General features: G+C 40.4%; 1 protein-coding gene across 2 annotated transcripts in view; it reads left to right on the top strand.

Annotated features, from left to right (window-relative positions):
* Positions 1-16,526, top strand: part of Jazf1 (JAZF zinc finger 1) — a 335,812-nt gene that overhangs the window by 245,336 nt on the left and 73,950 nt on the right. The window lies entirely within an intron of this gene.

Raw genomic sequence — 16,526 nt, forward strand, 5'->3', positions numbered from 1 at the left:
TATAACCAATGAACCTACTCTATAGATTCGTTTTCTAGTCAAAAGTGGGGTTTTGTTTTTCCTCAACTAGTACATGTGCTGTTGGAGAAAAAGGATCCTGTTTTGGTTATATTTGCGCAAACTAGAATAAAGACATGTCATGGGGAAAGCAAAAATTCAAGAATACCTGCTTAACCCTCACAATCACCTCAAGGGGGAAGTTACATTACACAGGCTTTCAGTTATGGAAAAAGAGCAGAGCCTAGAACACATACAAAGTGAATAAGTAGTAGAGTAGGTCTCAAACCTTGTCTGAATTTGTCTTGTAGAGTCCCAGTTCACCACTGAACTTCTTCCTTGGGAGCAACTGGCTTGGACATTGAGAGCTTCCTGCCTAATGCACACAGCTGTTTAGTCTCTGGTTAGTGAACCCAGGGAATGAGGCTGGCAGAGCTTTTGACAATTCTAGTTGACAGCGGGCAATATAATGCATGATGACAGCCCAAGGCTATTGGCACAATCACATGAAGATCTGGGCATGAGTAAAATGTTTGTCTCAGGAACAAATAGAGCAAAACTAATGACAGAGCTATAAAGGAACACTTATTTAACCTGCTAAGTAATGGGACACTTCAACTTTGAGTTAGTTGGCATGTCAGTGATTTCAAATACGTGGCTGTGATTAAAGCAGTAAACAGTATGGAAATACATGAAGCTCATTCTGGAGGGGATAATAAACAGGGGATCTTTGACAACAGCAAATAAATCAGAACATGTAAATAGGAAGGCTGTCCTGATCAGCCATTTCACAGCATACATGGGCAGGATAGGTAACCAGGAGAAATGTATTTTAATCTAAAATCACTATTATCTTTTGTCAGAATCATAGAACCAGTGAACAAAATAAAGCTGGAAGCTTATGCATGCATTCATGAAGACTCTGTGCTGAGGTTGTGCATTGGATAGAAGCCATGAAGAGTTATGTACTGAGTTATGTATAGAGTTGTATCATGGAAAAGATAGTTGAGTAGCAGTTAGGTTTACATTTTTACTGCAGCAGTTACATTATGTCCTGTGCCTGACAGACTGACACATACAGGTGACATGCTGCCAAAGACTAGACCAAGATGAGACAGTGAGCAGTGTCCTCACTTTCTGTCACCAGAGGAACATATCTGCCTGGCAAATATGTCATGCTTCTCCAAGGATTTCCCTCCAAGTTCAGTCTAATGTCTGAGTCATTTCTCTTTTCCCTAAAAGATGAAAAAACAACAACTAAGTTTTCTTTAATGACACCTTTAGGGAAAGGCAAATGAATGGTTAGAGCTTTAACAGTTGTATTTGAGTCACAGATGTCCTGACCTTCCCAGGGGAGCAATGTGGAAAGAACCAGAACTAAGACCAGTGCCAGGCCAGCCAGGCCCCAAGGAGCACCTCCATCTGAGCCCAGTAGTCCTCTTCTCACCTGGCCAAAGTCCTGGCTCTCTATGCCTGATCCTACCTCTGTGGCTGTGGACCCTCACCAACATGTCTACTTCTGCTTTGGAGCAAGCTAGACACACTTGGAAGCCACATGAGCCCATAGGGAGATCACAGCAATTGAAAACTATTCAGCTGAATTTTTTGTTTTTGCTGGTTATTCATGCTTGTTCAGCTTGCTTGCACAGCATGAGCACTCAATGAGCACCTACTACTTGAGCCTCCAGCCTGACTTATGTATGTGTATATGCAATGCGCGTTCTGCAGCTTGATCAAGGCCTGGTCACTGACCCTGCACTGACCTGCTCAAGGCTAGGGCTCTCTAACCACTTGAGCCACACAGGGCTCTACTTCTGGCATTTTGGTGGTTGGAGATACGTGCCATGCACTTTCCTGCAATCCTCAGATCTCAACCTCCAGAGTAGTTATGGTTACAGATGTGACCCACTAGCACTGCGTAATTGTTTTTAGAGGAAAAAAAAAATCTCAAAAGGCTGGGGCACTGGTGACTTATGCCTGTAATCCTAGCTACTCAGGAGTCTGAGATCTTGCCAACCCAGACAAGAAAGTCCATGAGACTCATCTCCAGTAACCACCAGAAAACCAGAAGTAGTGCTGTGGCTCAAAGTGGTAGAGCCACTCAACAGATCCTGGACAGTGCCCAGGTCCAGAGTTCAAGCCCCATGACCAAAAAAGGAAAAACAAGTCTCAGACTTTTCTGCTTAGACTGGCTTCAAATTGCAATCTTTGCCACTTCTGTTTCATAAGATTACAGACATAAGCCACCAGCATCAAGTTTCAGCTACCTTTCAACCACTTTACTAAGGTATAATTCACATATATACATTTTACCTATTTAAGTTAGTGGTTTTGTTATATTCAGAGTTATATGGCCATCATCAAAATATGAGTATTTTCAGCATTTCTCAAACTATATACATTAGTTGACATGCCTCACCTCCACTTTCAACTCCTGACAACCATTATTCTGTATAGATGCTGCTACTGGATATTTCATGTAAATAGAATTGTAACTGACATTTTTGTATTCACTGTTTGCACTTATATTTCCAAAGTTTATCTATGCCGTATCCAGTGTCAGTACTTTTTAACTGCCAAATAATGTTTCAGTGTATAGATGTACCACACATTTTGTTTATCCATTCATTTGTTGAGGTACAAACAGTTCCACTGAGAAGCCAAACTATTTTCTAAAACAGCTGTGCTATTTTCCATACTTAATCAGCAGTATATGAGGATCTAATTCCTACACATCTTCACCCATACTTGCTGTCTGATTGAAGTCACACTAGTGGGTATGAAGTAAAACCCTTTGGTTATTTGCATATCCCTGATAAGGTTGTTGAGCACCTTTTCAAATGACTGCCATTCCTACATGTTATCGAAAGAAACATCTTTTCAAAATTTTTGCTGTTTAATTGGGTTATTCTTTTTATTTTTGAGCTGTCAAAGTTCTTTATGTTTTGGGTACAAAGTCCCTTAACAGTTACATGGCCTACAAATAATTTTTCCCAATCTGCCTTCACTGATGATATCGTTTGCATCACAGAGGCTTTGGTCTTGAGGTGGTTCAATTATCATTTTCTTTTGTACTTTTAGTGTAATAGCTGAACACTTTTAGAGTCTTATTAGTTCTAGAGTTTTATAGTCTCTAGTCTGATCACCTTGATATCTGAGCTTATTCAACTGGATTTAATGTTTAAAAAGTGATCTTTTCTGTATAATGGATTTTTTTTCAGATAGAAAAAGCTCAACCAGATGGCACATCAACTAACAATCCAATAAATTGTTATAGTTTGTATATATGGGTGTGTGACAAAATGAAAAAGCCTGTTTAACCTTGTAGATTTTGCTGTTATAAAATGCCCTTTAGATGGCACTATTGTATTTTTTTTCTTTTTTTCTTTTTTTCTTTTAACAATTAGAGGATTTAGATCCTGCTTTGGTAAGCCAAATAATTTACTGAGGAAATCATGACACCAAAGTCAAAAACCCAAAACACCCTAAATAACATTTGCCTGGTAGGCTTATCCATTATCCACTTGAAACCTTAATACCATGACACAGTAAATAAATACACTTCTGCAACTGGGTGATTTTGACTGTGTGCCTTACTATCAACTGAGCATGCCAGCTTCTGAGAGCCGCTGCTTACTGGCGAGAGCTCCATGTGGAATTAATGATAGTCTCCCGTATGTGCTCTTTCAACTTGCATGTAGCTAATTAAAAAGTAAGACTTTCAAGTGGTTGGCTTCCTAAAGAGAAATGCATTCTTTATGTCGGCTGTTTGCAAAATGCCTCTCCTATAAGGGAACCTGTGTACAGTTTTTACATCTCATTTCCTGGATTATCTTTCTCGTGCCAATTCACAGTGTGGGACATTAGGAAATGGTATGCCTTTTTTTCAGCCACTTAAAAAAATTCCCAGGAAGGTTTTTTCCACTCCAATGGCCTTCCCAGTATGTTCTGCAGTCTGCCAAGCTGCCAGAACCCAGCAGGTAGCCCACATGGTATGCATGCGTGTCTGTGTGAGAAAGCTCCCTGATGTGGACAAGATGTTGGTTGTAAAATGAAGCCAACATCTTGTCCACAAGTGTGCAAAAATACAGTATATCCACAAGCACCAAGTCTATAAAGAATATTTAGCCAAATATAGCATGCTAAAGTGACTCTCGTAAATGTGATTCAGAGATGAAAACTTCTAGATCTATTACCAGTCCACTTGTTTTTGCTTTTTTGAAACCCAAAACATCAGAATATTTGTTGGGGTGGCATCGATTGGTGAGTGGGTAGAGACACAGACACATACTGGAGAGACTAAGGAGGATTTTACTTTATATTGCTGAGTTTCAATAGAAGCAACTCTGCTCTCTTCTGGAGCTTACATTTGTCAGTTCTTTCCTTCTCAGTTCTTAGAGTATTATTTTAGCATAATATCTGTCTTGTAGTTGGTCAGTTAGTAATTGCTTTCTCTACAGTATTCACAAGTATTTTCACATCTAGGAATGGGGATGTAGCCCCTATGGTAAAGCACTTGTCAAGCTTGTGAGGCCCCGCGTTTCAACATAGAAAAATATTTACCTGTTTGCACTACAGAGTTTGAAAGTTATCCAAGAGTTGTACAAAGATATTGCCAGTTAACAAAGCAGTTTACTAATTATATCTTGATCATTGTCACCCCTTTCAACATTCTCACCCATCCATCTCCTACTCCCTCTTCCCTCATTCTTAATTTTGTAGGATACATTAGATTCTTGACTGTATTCTCCCTTTTCTCTTCATTTGTCTACCTCTTTGAAAGTTATTTTTTTCACCCTTCTATCACTAATTTGACTATTTTATAATATATTTAATCCTTTTTGACCTGCTCAGGAACATTTTTGACTACATATAAAGATAAATTGTAAGTAACAATCTGAGTACATACAAAGAAACTTTAAATTTCAAAGTGGAATGTTTGAAGGAGCATTTAATAATAGTGTTGCAATATTTATGTTTGCCTTGACTTACAGTCTGCCTGCATCTCCCTCTCCTTCTCCCCTCCCCTATCGGGGTGATGTGAAAGAAAGGAGGTTGGTTGAGGGAAGTTCTGCTTCTGCATTCCTGCTTATTACCAACTTGAAGTGTGGATTTCTCTTTACCTAGTTGCAGTGCCTAACTCTTCCCTCTTAGCCTGCAAATTCACTTCCTGGCCCTGTTCGCCACAGCATAGGAGTACATGGGCGCTATACCACAAGTGCTCATCTAGGCTGCAAGTGGCTTTGTGCACCATCTTTGAATGGTATAACCAGAATGCTTAGCCAATCAAAAATGTCATCTACTTTTTGCACTAACTTGTAGATGGACTGGATTCCAAAAGTTTATAAATAAGTTCACTCTCCATTGAAACCATGTTGTGTATCATTATTACCAGGTAATCCAAAAACATTTTAATTAGAAATGATAGGGGAGTTCATGGAAATTTTTCTGGGATTTTGGAAAACAGCAGAAATACTTAGAAAGGGAAGAAAATGAACAGTTCTAAGTAGTCCAAATGGGAAGTGAGCAGCAGAGCCTAGGCATGTCAATCCAAACATGGAGGAAAAGACTCAGCAAGTCTTCTCATCTGAAAAGTAGGACAAGCATTTGCTGGCACTAAGTGAATGCAGATATTTCTTCCTAAAATGTTGAAGCCCCCTCTCTGTGTTTTTATTTTCCTATGTTAATTTATTCTTTTACCAGAAATAGGTCAGAATTTTTATGCTTCTGCTGTGTAAATAGTGCAGATGTTGGTGCATGAAGCAAGTTTCTACTCAATTCAGTTAGGGAAAACTTCCCAAACATGTGCCCCATTGTGCGCTGCACAGGATATTCCAAATCCGCATGTGCACTTTATTCTTGTAACATGTGCCATTGGGTGCTGTTGGAGATACAGATTTTAAAGAATGACTTCATAATTTGGAAATTTGGTTTCTTCTGGACTAAGGACTGGCAAACTAACTTCTATGCCAACTCTGGTCCTCCATCTGCTTTTGTAAATAAAGTTTTATTGGAACAAACCCATGCCCGTTTGTTTGCAAATTATCTGTAGCTGTTTTGAGACTATCCCAGGATAGTCTTTTGCAATGGAGACCCTTTGGGACACAAAGTCTAAAATATTTACTGTATGACTTACAGAAAAAGAGTGCCAACTCTTGCTTGTACATCTAATCTCACTGTAGTGACCTTCCAGATGTAGTACTGCCATACAAAATTCTCCTTTACTGTGGAATTATGTAAAGGATTTAGACACGTCATTTAATCTCCTTAGATCTAGTTTCACATTCTATTAAGATGTAATTTTTTAACACCTGCTTTTTCTGAGAACAAAATAGAAAAACTTCCAAATACTGTTTATATACTATTTGAAGAGTCTTAAGATACTGGGGTTGGATGTAAGGCCATTGCTCTGGTTCTGTGAGTATACTTAATATGCACTGTTTTCAACACTTTTTAGAATTTTTTTCTGCCCGTTTGTCAGAGAAAATTGGAATAATTGCATTATAGTGACACAATATGAATACCTGGTCTTAAGGGAAAAGTACAGAAAATAGATATGAACATTTAGTGATAAGTTTCTACAATTTTAAATTCTTAGGAAGCATCTGAGAATTAGTATTTAAGCTATTTCTTTTTCACAAATATAACCTTGATTTTCCCTTTTTTATATATTTTATTGTTTTTAGTTATATGAAAAGTTACCATTCACCGAAGCACTTTACAAAAACAGTGAATCTTGATCAAATTCACCTCTCAACAATTTTTGCCCATTCCTCCCAACCCCCCTCACTTTTCTTAATTTGTAGGGTATGTATTAGTTATTTTTTTCATTTTTGGCTAGTCCTGAGACTTGAATTCTGGGCCTGGTCACTGTTCCTTAGCTTTTTTGCTCAAGGCTGGCACTTGGCTCTACCACTTGATCCACAAGCTCCACTCCTGGGTTTTTTTGTTTAATTGGAGATAAAGAATCTCAAGGGCTGGGAATGTGGCTTAGCAGTACAGTGCTTGCCTTGCATGCAAGAAGCCCTGGGTTCAATTCCTCAGCACCACATATACAGAAAACGGCCAGAAGTGGCACTGTGGCTCAAGTGGCAGAGTGCTAGCCTTGAGCAAAGAAGCCAGGGACAGTGCTCAGGCCCTGAGTCCAAGCCCCAAGACTGGCAATAAATATTTAAAAATCTCAAGACTTTCTTACCCAGGCTGACTGAGCCATGATCCTCAGATCTCAGCCTCCTGAGTAGGATTACAGGTGTGAGCCACTAGCACCAAGCTGCATTGAATTTTTGGCTACATTTTCTCCACCTTGTCATTTAGATCCCCTCCCCTTCAAGTACCATTTCCTATTGTTTATGTTGATCTTTAATTTAGCCTCTCTAGCATAGCCCTTTCTCTTTAAACATCTCAAAGCCAACAGAATTATCAAAACACCAGCATATTAGCTAGGCAGGTACTGATGGCTCACTCCTATATAATCCTAGTGGCTCAGGAGGCTGAGAGCTTGAAGAATCTCAGTTCAAAGCATTAAAATGTGAAATTCCCTCTGTTTAACTAGCAAAAGCATGGCCCAAGTGGTATAGTTCCTGCTGTGAGCAAGAAAGCCAAGCAAGAGTATGCAGACCTGAGTTTAAACCTCCATACCTGCACCAAAAATAAAACGTTTCTGTTGATATTTTTGTATAGCTACAAAATGTACCTTTTTGCATGTGTGTATTATATGTTCAGCATTGCAATATGCAATTCTAGAGAGAAAAAGGGATGGTACTAAGTATTCCAGAGCTCCTGCCAAGGAGAACAGTGATCAGTGTTTCTGTGTCGTCTCATCTTGTTCTTTATAACAATTTTCTACATATTTTCATGTTTTTAATCAGAATAAATGTTAAAATATTTCACTCTAGAAAATGCAAAACAATATATAGAACATAGAAAATGGCACAGAGGAAAATCTTCTGTAACCACCATCCAGTGATCACTGTTGAGATTATGTTTCCAAGCTCTCTTCACATATAGTCTATACATTTTTAAAAATCATTGTACCTTCTTAGAAGCAATGCTATTTTGTTAGTTTAGTTAAACTGTGCACTTAAACTGATTATATGTGTGTAAATCTGGTAATCTATGACAAATAAGACACCGCAGGTCAAATCACTTAGCCAAACTCCCACCTAGTCACTCAATGGCACTGTTCTACCTACCAACCTTTAGTCATTTGCATGCGTTCAACCCCTTAGTTTCATAGGGAGAGGGCAAAAGGCTGTTATTTGGTGAGAAGTTTTGTGTAGTGTCCTCTGTGGTGAATGTTTTCACTGAAGATTCCATACTGACCCTCACTTCCTGCTGGGGCCACTGAATGTACTCCATGCTCTGCCCACCACCGTAGCTGGTAGGTTATCTGCCACTTCAGCTCCCTCCCTCCGCTGCCCACAGCACACAATGTGCTGACTGTGCCACGGGCCCCTGGGTAAGGCCTGGCTGCTCCCTGTAGCAATCCTACTCTCAACCACAGGGAAATATTTTAACCGCTAAATAAATCACAAACCCACATGTAGGAGTTCCTCTGACAGAGTTGCTCCTGGAAGCCTGCTTTACTGCTAAGTTTGAAAGCAGAGTCCAAAGGCATAGGCTGGCTAGAATTCTTTCTATAGTAAGAAAACAGTTGCCAGTTTAAATCCAATCTCCACTACCGCTTCTCAGCCCGCTTAGAAGAGTGATTGTAGTTCTCATTCTCCTGAAGACAAATGCCCAGTGCTTGATTGAAAGACCAAGGAGGGAGCTAGCAAAGAGCATAGGAAACAGTGTCCTTCTAAGCATGCTCAATTAGAATAAGAAAAGCAAGCTTTTCAGAATTTTGTTTGCTTCTGGGTTACAAAGTTAAGTCAGATGTCAGATTGGCCCAGATATTCTGAAATGAGTCATGAAGACCCTTGCCCACAACTGGCTTTCCTTGGGGAAAACCTAATAAAGTTTGTTAGTGCAGTGTGATTCAAAATTACTATGAAATAAAGCTGAACCTAAGTAAAGTTCTATTAAACGTGTTTATATCTATTATACTTAAGCTGTCCTGGCAGGCATAAGTTTTTCTTCTCATTGTTCAGTTTCAAGCATACCTGAAAATGCCTAACTGAAAGCGGATAGGGCCAGACTTCCAAAAGCTATGAGAGAGAAATAAATCCCTCGATTCAAAATAATCTGAACATTTTAAGTACAGTAATCATGCACAACTTGGCACAATTTAGTATGAGTCTCTGTTGCTTTTCAGTCAATACATAAATACAAATTATTCAGACAACACATAAACATGTCAATGGAGTTGCATGACCTTGAGTTGCATGTGGGCCTCATAGATCTTTATTATTTCATTTTATAAAGACATGTAACGGGGCTGGGGATATAGCCTAGTGGCAAGAGTGCCTGCCTCGGATACACGAGGCCCTAGGTTCGATTCCCCAGCACCACATATACAGAAAACGGCCAGAAGCGGCGCTGTGGCTCAAGTGGCAGAGTGCTAGCCTTGAGCGGGAAGAAGCCAGGGACAGTGCTCAGGCCCTGAGTCCAAGGCCCAGGACTGGCCAAAAAAAAAAAAAAAAAAGACATGTAACGAGTTTTTCTTGTAGAATCCCTGACAGCTGATTTAGGGGGAGAAAACTCTGACTTCCAAAACTGAACCTGACTTTCTTACAGAGTACTAATTAGCATTTGGAGTGATTTAAAGTGTGTTGAGAACCCCTTACCTAAACAATAGTCTGTTTCACTACTATGAATTACTATTTTGTAACTTCTCATCTTGTCCACAGAGGGCTTGTAGTTTGCTTAAATAGGAAAAATATTAAAATTTCACTACTTTTAGGAGACTGTATAATGAACGTTTGTTGAGTACCAATTCTAGCCACTGAAGACACTGTTTTAAGTACTTTGTTGCATTTAATACTCAGAATAATCCTATGAAGAGGAAAACACTACTATATACTAAGACTCAGATATTAAGAAACTTGTCGGTGGTCACACAGTAGATGGCCTCTCTGGGATTTGAAACAAAGAATGGTTCTGTAACTCTAGAGCACGTCCTTTTAAACATGTCTCCAAAGGCCCTTCCATAGGGCCATAAATCCTTCAGGAGGGAAATGACAACAGATTTCCAGGGGATTCTCAGGAGAGAGCTGTAGCCACTGCCCCTAGGACCCTTGGAAAACTCTGGAGTGGGAGACAGAGCATTTTGTGTATCTTAGGCTACTCCAGAGAGACGCCTAGGCCTCAGGATGCGGAGGAACAAGACTTTCAGCTCTTTTCTTCCTCCTGCCTCTCTCAGCTTGTGGAAGACATAACCTGAATTAGAATATGGCAGAAAATTTTACAACATTCCCCTGAAGACATCATGAAGATGAAAGGCGAGGAGCATTATCTATTACAAAGGATCCTTGATGATACGGTCTAATCCTCAAGAGTAAAGCAGTGTTGTTCCTAGTTGAGTGGTGGCAATACCTATTCATGTGTCCTGCCACCACACTCAGACATGGGCAAATCACCAATCTCCAGAAATTGACGGGAGTGGCAAAAACACCCAGCCACAAAGCTTTTTGAACTTGTCCCAAGAGCAGCATCTTAGCCACACAGTATTTTAGGTACTGTATTCTTATCTATAAAATGGTCTGGTAATACCTTGCCTACTTGGGCATTTTGTGAACATCAAGATATTCCATTGATAAACTCATTTGTAGAGATGTGCAAGGGATTGAAATGATTGGTGACAGAATGAGATACTGGTATGGTCACATCTAGTTTTTCAAATTAATGGAACCTCTGCATATTCTTAGCAGAAAGTTTTACCTCTCATTCTTGACATAAATTAAAGGTTACCCTCCCTTTTAGGATGTCAGGGGAACAGAGCAGGCTAGGATACATGGTTTTCTTTCTTGTACCTTGCTGCACCTAAATGTATGTCATGCCAGCCTGAGGGTTAGATGCTATTAAGATGAGTTTGTGGGAGACAGGTTCTGATCACAACTGTATCTCTCAGTCATGCTTTCATCCATCACTCCCCCAAATCCCAATGTAGCATCCAAGAAACTGGGCACAAAAGACTATCCAACAGTCACATACTGTCCCCAGACTAGCTTTCCTCACCATCTTCAGTCTGGGTCACATGCCTATACCCTTTCTGCCCTACTGGTGACCCCAACTTCCTCTATGGGACCCTAATTACACATACAGGATGTTCACCTTGTTCCTAACGTTCAGCTCCCCGAGCCATCACTAATGAAGTTTCCAAAGTTGTTAGACCTCCCCCTCCATGCCAGGTGTTATGCAAGTGTCTGCCCAGAGATGTTCTTCATCCCTGTGCTCTCAATGGAAATACCAAGAGGTGGAAGTTACCGGGATTTTTATGGACCTTTACTGGACATTTTACCCACTGTCCACAAAAGACAATATAGATGGATGGATACCAGAATATAGACATTCAATGAATATCACCCTTAAAAGTGTCAAAGTAGGGGCTGGGGATATAGCCTAGTGGCAAGAGTGCCTGCCTCGGATACACGAGGCCCTAGGTTTGATTCCCCAGCACCACATATACAGAAAACGGCCAGAAGCGGCGCTGTGGCTCAAGTGGCAGAGTGCTAGCCTTGAGCGGGAAAAAGCCAGGGACAGTGCTCAGGCCCTGAATCCAAGGCCCAGGACTGGCCAAAAAAAAAAAAAAAAAAAAGTGTCAAAGTAGATGAGTCAGGTATATTTTAATGATTATACCATTGTTGATAGGTTTCTATCTTTCTATCCTACATGGACTGTTGAGACTGAAGTCTCAATAAGCTAACCTTTTGGTAGATTTTAGTAAAATGTGATCTTTAAGGGATTGAAGCTGAAATTACTCCACCTTCTATAAACTTGATCCTTGCCTTTTCAGTGATAGTTACTTTAAGGCCCAGGTGTGTTGGTGCAACCCATAATCACAATGCCCTCAGAGGCAGAGGAAAGAGGATTTAAAGTCCAAGCTAGCCAGAGCTAAGTTAGACTAGCTCTTGAAAACAAGACAAGCAAAAGTGCTGAGAATATGACTTAAGCAATAGAGTACTTGCCTAGCATCTATGATGTCCTGGGTTTACTCTCAATTCTGCCCAAAATAATTTTTATGTATCGCCTTAGTGACAGTCCAGAGACTTACAGGAATTTCCCAAATGCGCTTTTATTTGAAGTCTAAAATTTTTACTAATAAGTTGGCCTTGTGGTAAACACATCCAGATACCTCAGATGGCGGCATTAAAGACAGCCCTACTTTTAAATATATGTTCTGACATTTGTCATTAATTTTAGTTGGATCAGAGTTAGACATCCTGTGTTGGTAAAATCCCATGTTTGTTATGGATGCCATCATTGTTTATGTACTAAGCAATTCTAGGCTTGTACTTAGACAGGAATTCATTGGCTTAAAAAATAAAAATATTGTCGGGGCTGGGGATATGGCCTAGTGGCAAGAGTGCTTGCCTCATATACATGAGGCCCTGGGTTCAATTCCCCAGCACCACATATACAGAAAACGGCCAGAAGTGGTGCTGTGGCTCAAGTGGCAGAGTGCTAGCCTTGAGCAAAAGGAAGCCAGGGACAGTGCTCAGGCCCTGAGTCCAAGGCCCAGGACTGGCCAAAAATAAATAAATTTAAAGGGGTGACATTGACCCAGACACATTGTATTCATAAAATTCTTTGGAAAGAAAATAGCTCATGCAAATTTGTCAAGGAAAAGCACCCAGTATTATGGGATTCATGAAGATAAACTTCATGGTATCCATTTTTCTAGGTACCTTTCTATGACAGCAAATGGAAATCACCTCCCTTCTCACTTGCTTCAAATTATTAGTCTTCTAAATGCTTGGTTTAAAAAATCCATCTCCCTTACTCACTTGCCAAAAGGAAGACATTTTAGAAAGATGACCAGATATGGTATAAGTGCTAATTTGTTCTATACTCTCATTTTACTATGGTAAATTTTGGAAATGTACTTATGCTCCAATCATAGTGAGAGGAAAGTCTGTAAGATGTTGTATTTCTGAAATAACCCATTGACACAATTTGAAGGTCAGTGTGAGGCTGTTCTGCCATAACAGAGCTCTCTGAAGAGATGAGTGTTCTCACCACAACCCGCCCTACCCAACTAGAATGCAAGGCCAAGGTACCATCCTTGTGCCCAAGTAGCCTGTTCATGACTTTGAGAACAAAATGCTTATAAATTTACCCACAACAGATTTGTTTCTTTCATTAACCCTGGACTAGCCCATCCTTTGCAGATAGTCACATTTTACACCTTCCTTGATCTTCTGGTGCTTAAAATTGGTCTAGGAATTTCTCAAGTTTAAGCTTAGCCACTAAATCCTGTTACTGTGGTGTTAATTTCCTTCCCTTCCCTGAGCATATGCAAATGTGTTTGGCTTAATCCTCATCACCTGTCTCTCCTGAAGCCAAGGCTGGGTGGGGGGGTGGGGTAGGAGGGGGATGTCGGGAAACCTGGTGGCACCAGGCCAGGCCCAGTGGGTGGCGCTCCCACTCCTTCACTGGCAGCCCCACATCTGCTGGGAAGGGAGTGCTTCCATCCAGGCGGCCTTAGCCTCCCAGGGGGAGATAAACTGGGGGAAGGAGGGCTAGTCTGGCAGCCGGATTCCAGGTCTGGTAGAATGATGTGTGAAGGTTTGGATGAGCTGTATGGAGACAAGTGAGCAGCAGCCAGCAGCTGCCCTGTTTTAAATTGGGCTGATGACAGTTCATGCTGAGAGCACTTGTTTCTGAAAACAAATCTGGAAGCTCCACATTTTGGTTTTGAGATTTCATTTGAGAGTGTCAATTTTCCTGGAACCAAAACCTTTGCAGGCCATTCCTCAGAGCACTGAGCAGGACTGAGGATATCTCCTGAACTCAAGGCAGTCCTTGGGAGAACAGCAGTCAGATATCTCGGGCCACCTCTGGAAAAGTGTGAGGATGAACTGCGGGTCTCCAGGGAGCCAGTGAGAGTCCCTTAGAGCCAACTGTCTTGCTTCTCACTCCCAGACCAGTGCCTCCACTGTAATCCCTACTGGTCTCTAAAGAGATCCTGTGAAATGATCACAATGCATGTAAGGAGATTTCAACATACACAGTAGCAGATTCCTTTCCATCATCACATCTCTTTCCATTTGCTCTAGACAAGTGTAAGCCATTAAGATTTTTCTACCAGGGTGCAGGAATTTGAGATGGCTCCCTGCCTTGGTGGCTTGTTAGAAGCTTTATCTCAGAGTACTCAAGATTTATAAAATTAACTGGCACAGATTAACCACAATACGAGGAAATACTTGAACTGAATACTTTCAACAAGAATGAAGTCACAGTATTTAGTTGTATTTCAAATGTGAAAATTTCCTATTATTTTGCTGACTTTAAGTGGATTTTATAACAAAATGTTTTGAAGAGCACTGTCTAAATGAAAATGAAAACTTATCTTTGCCATGTTTTCTTATCTTATTTTGTTGGTTGTGTGGCTTGAACTGTCCCTGAGCTCTTCAGCTCAAGGGTAGCATTCTACCACTTGAGCCTCAATGCCACTTCCCATTTTCTAGTGGTTAAATGGAGAAAGAGTCTCATGGACTTTCCTGCCCAGGCTGGCTTTTTGAACCTCAACCCTCAGATCTCAGCCTCCCCAGTAGCTAGGATTACAGGCATGAGCCAGTACCTGGCTCATTTTTATCTCTATACACGGATTTCTTTCAGTAACATATCTATTCCAGCAAAAAAACAACGTACCCTCATTTTCCGGATACGAGAAATCCATTACATGTTACTAGGCACATACATTAGAAAAGCTGGCTGAGGAAATCGTGGAGATGTGTCCATATAATTAATCTCTTGTTTTCCCCATATCCAGACATAGTAGGAGCTACATTTTTAAGGAAGACATTCAGAGCTTCGTGAATAAATTTAAGGATGATGATTTGTGATGAAAATGTTCTTCCTGTTGCCCTGTGGTATGACAACTTCCCAGGGGTCTACAGAAAGTTTGTTAGGAAGGCAACAGGTCCTAAACAATTTAACAGAGGTGTTCTCTAGAGGGTCTTCTGGGAGAGTTGGTGTTTACGACTTCCATTAGAATAAGCATTTCTCCAGTAAGCTCCAATTTGTGCAGGTGTTTTGTTTTTGTGCTTGTCCTGGGGCTTAAACTCAAGGCATGGGAGCCGTCCCTGAGCTTTGCATTCTACCACTTGAGCCACAAGTCCACTTCCAACTTTTTTGGCTAGTAGAGGAGTTTCAGGACTTCTCTACCTTCCAAACCTTGAACCACAATTCTCAGACCTCAGCCTTTTGAGTCTCTAGGATTACATGCAGGCTTGAGCCACCAGCTCACCACTCTTGTTTTGAGAATCATGATTATTCCCTCTATTGCCACTGAGCAGTGTTGATATGACAACCAAACTTCTGGTCTGCAGAGGGCGCAATAACACCATGTTTTCTGAGACAACACTTGGAAAAAGCAAAAACTGGGAGCTTGCTGGAAGGGGGAAGGGGAAACCGGAGACTTCATAATGCTTCCAGCAGTCGGTCTGCTAGCAGTCTGGTAAACAGACTGGGAATTGTGAGCAAAAGCCTTTTCCTTGAGTTTTGCACCAAGCATGAGATCAGATGACTCTGTCCCGACTCATTACTTTCATAGCCTAGAGCTAGTTCACACAGCAGCAGGAGTCCACCAAAAAGGCATTTCATTATTGAAACTGAAACTGGTGCTTGTAACTGCCAAGTAGTAGTTGTAAGATTTTTTCAGTATTTCAAATAATTCATATTCAAAAAGCACTTATACACAAATAGAAATTTTTAAATGCCTTTATTCAATAAAAACAATTTTTCTGAATATAGAGTTGTGGCAGGATTTCATGTCAAATTTAAAAGGGGCAAGTGAGACCTGCCAACGTTACTACAGCTGTGTTTTACATTAGGAAATTAAAATGGCCATTTGCGGGTTTTTTTCCTTTTTGTATTACACCATATATTTTCTCTCAATTATATTAGGTCAATTTATCTTATCAGGTGATATCTTACGTGTGTTGGAAGAGGGGAATGTTAGTAAGAGGGAAAAAGTTGCCCTGTACTCCTTAGGTTAGTCTAACTTAGCTGAAAGCACTTCCTGTGTGCTGAAACAGTGTGGCTTCGCATTTATGCAAATCCCCCTCCTCCCAAATTAACAGAATTTTGGTTTCACATGAAGTTTTTTTTTTTTTCCCGGTAGGAAATAAAGATAGCAGAAAACAAAATATATTTGACTGATATATAATTGTCATTAGATTTAGCTGTTGTGAGATTTTAAGCTGACCAGTTTACAGGGTTTGACTATGGAATTTGCAAATGAAAACAGACCCCAAGTTAACAGCTGATCTGAAGTCTGCTATACAGTATCCTGACTTTACATATCACTTATGTAGCTGTATGGCGACTCCCCTGAGCTATGAAGGACAAATTGATCAGTAGTTACTGCAGTTATGTTAGCAGTTATTGTAAATTAGTTGGTGAAGTTTTAACTACATAAGCAA

Source organism: Perognathus longimembris, chromosome 2 (assembly GCF_023159225.1).
Source record: "Perognathus longimembris pacificus isolate PPM17 chromosome 2, ASM2315922v1, whole genome shotgun sequence".
NCBI lineage: Eukaryota > Metazoa > Chordata > Mammalia > Rodentia > Heteromyidae > Perognathus > Perognathus longimembris.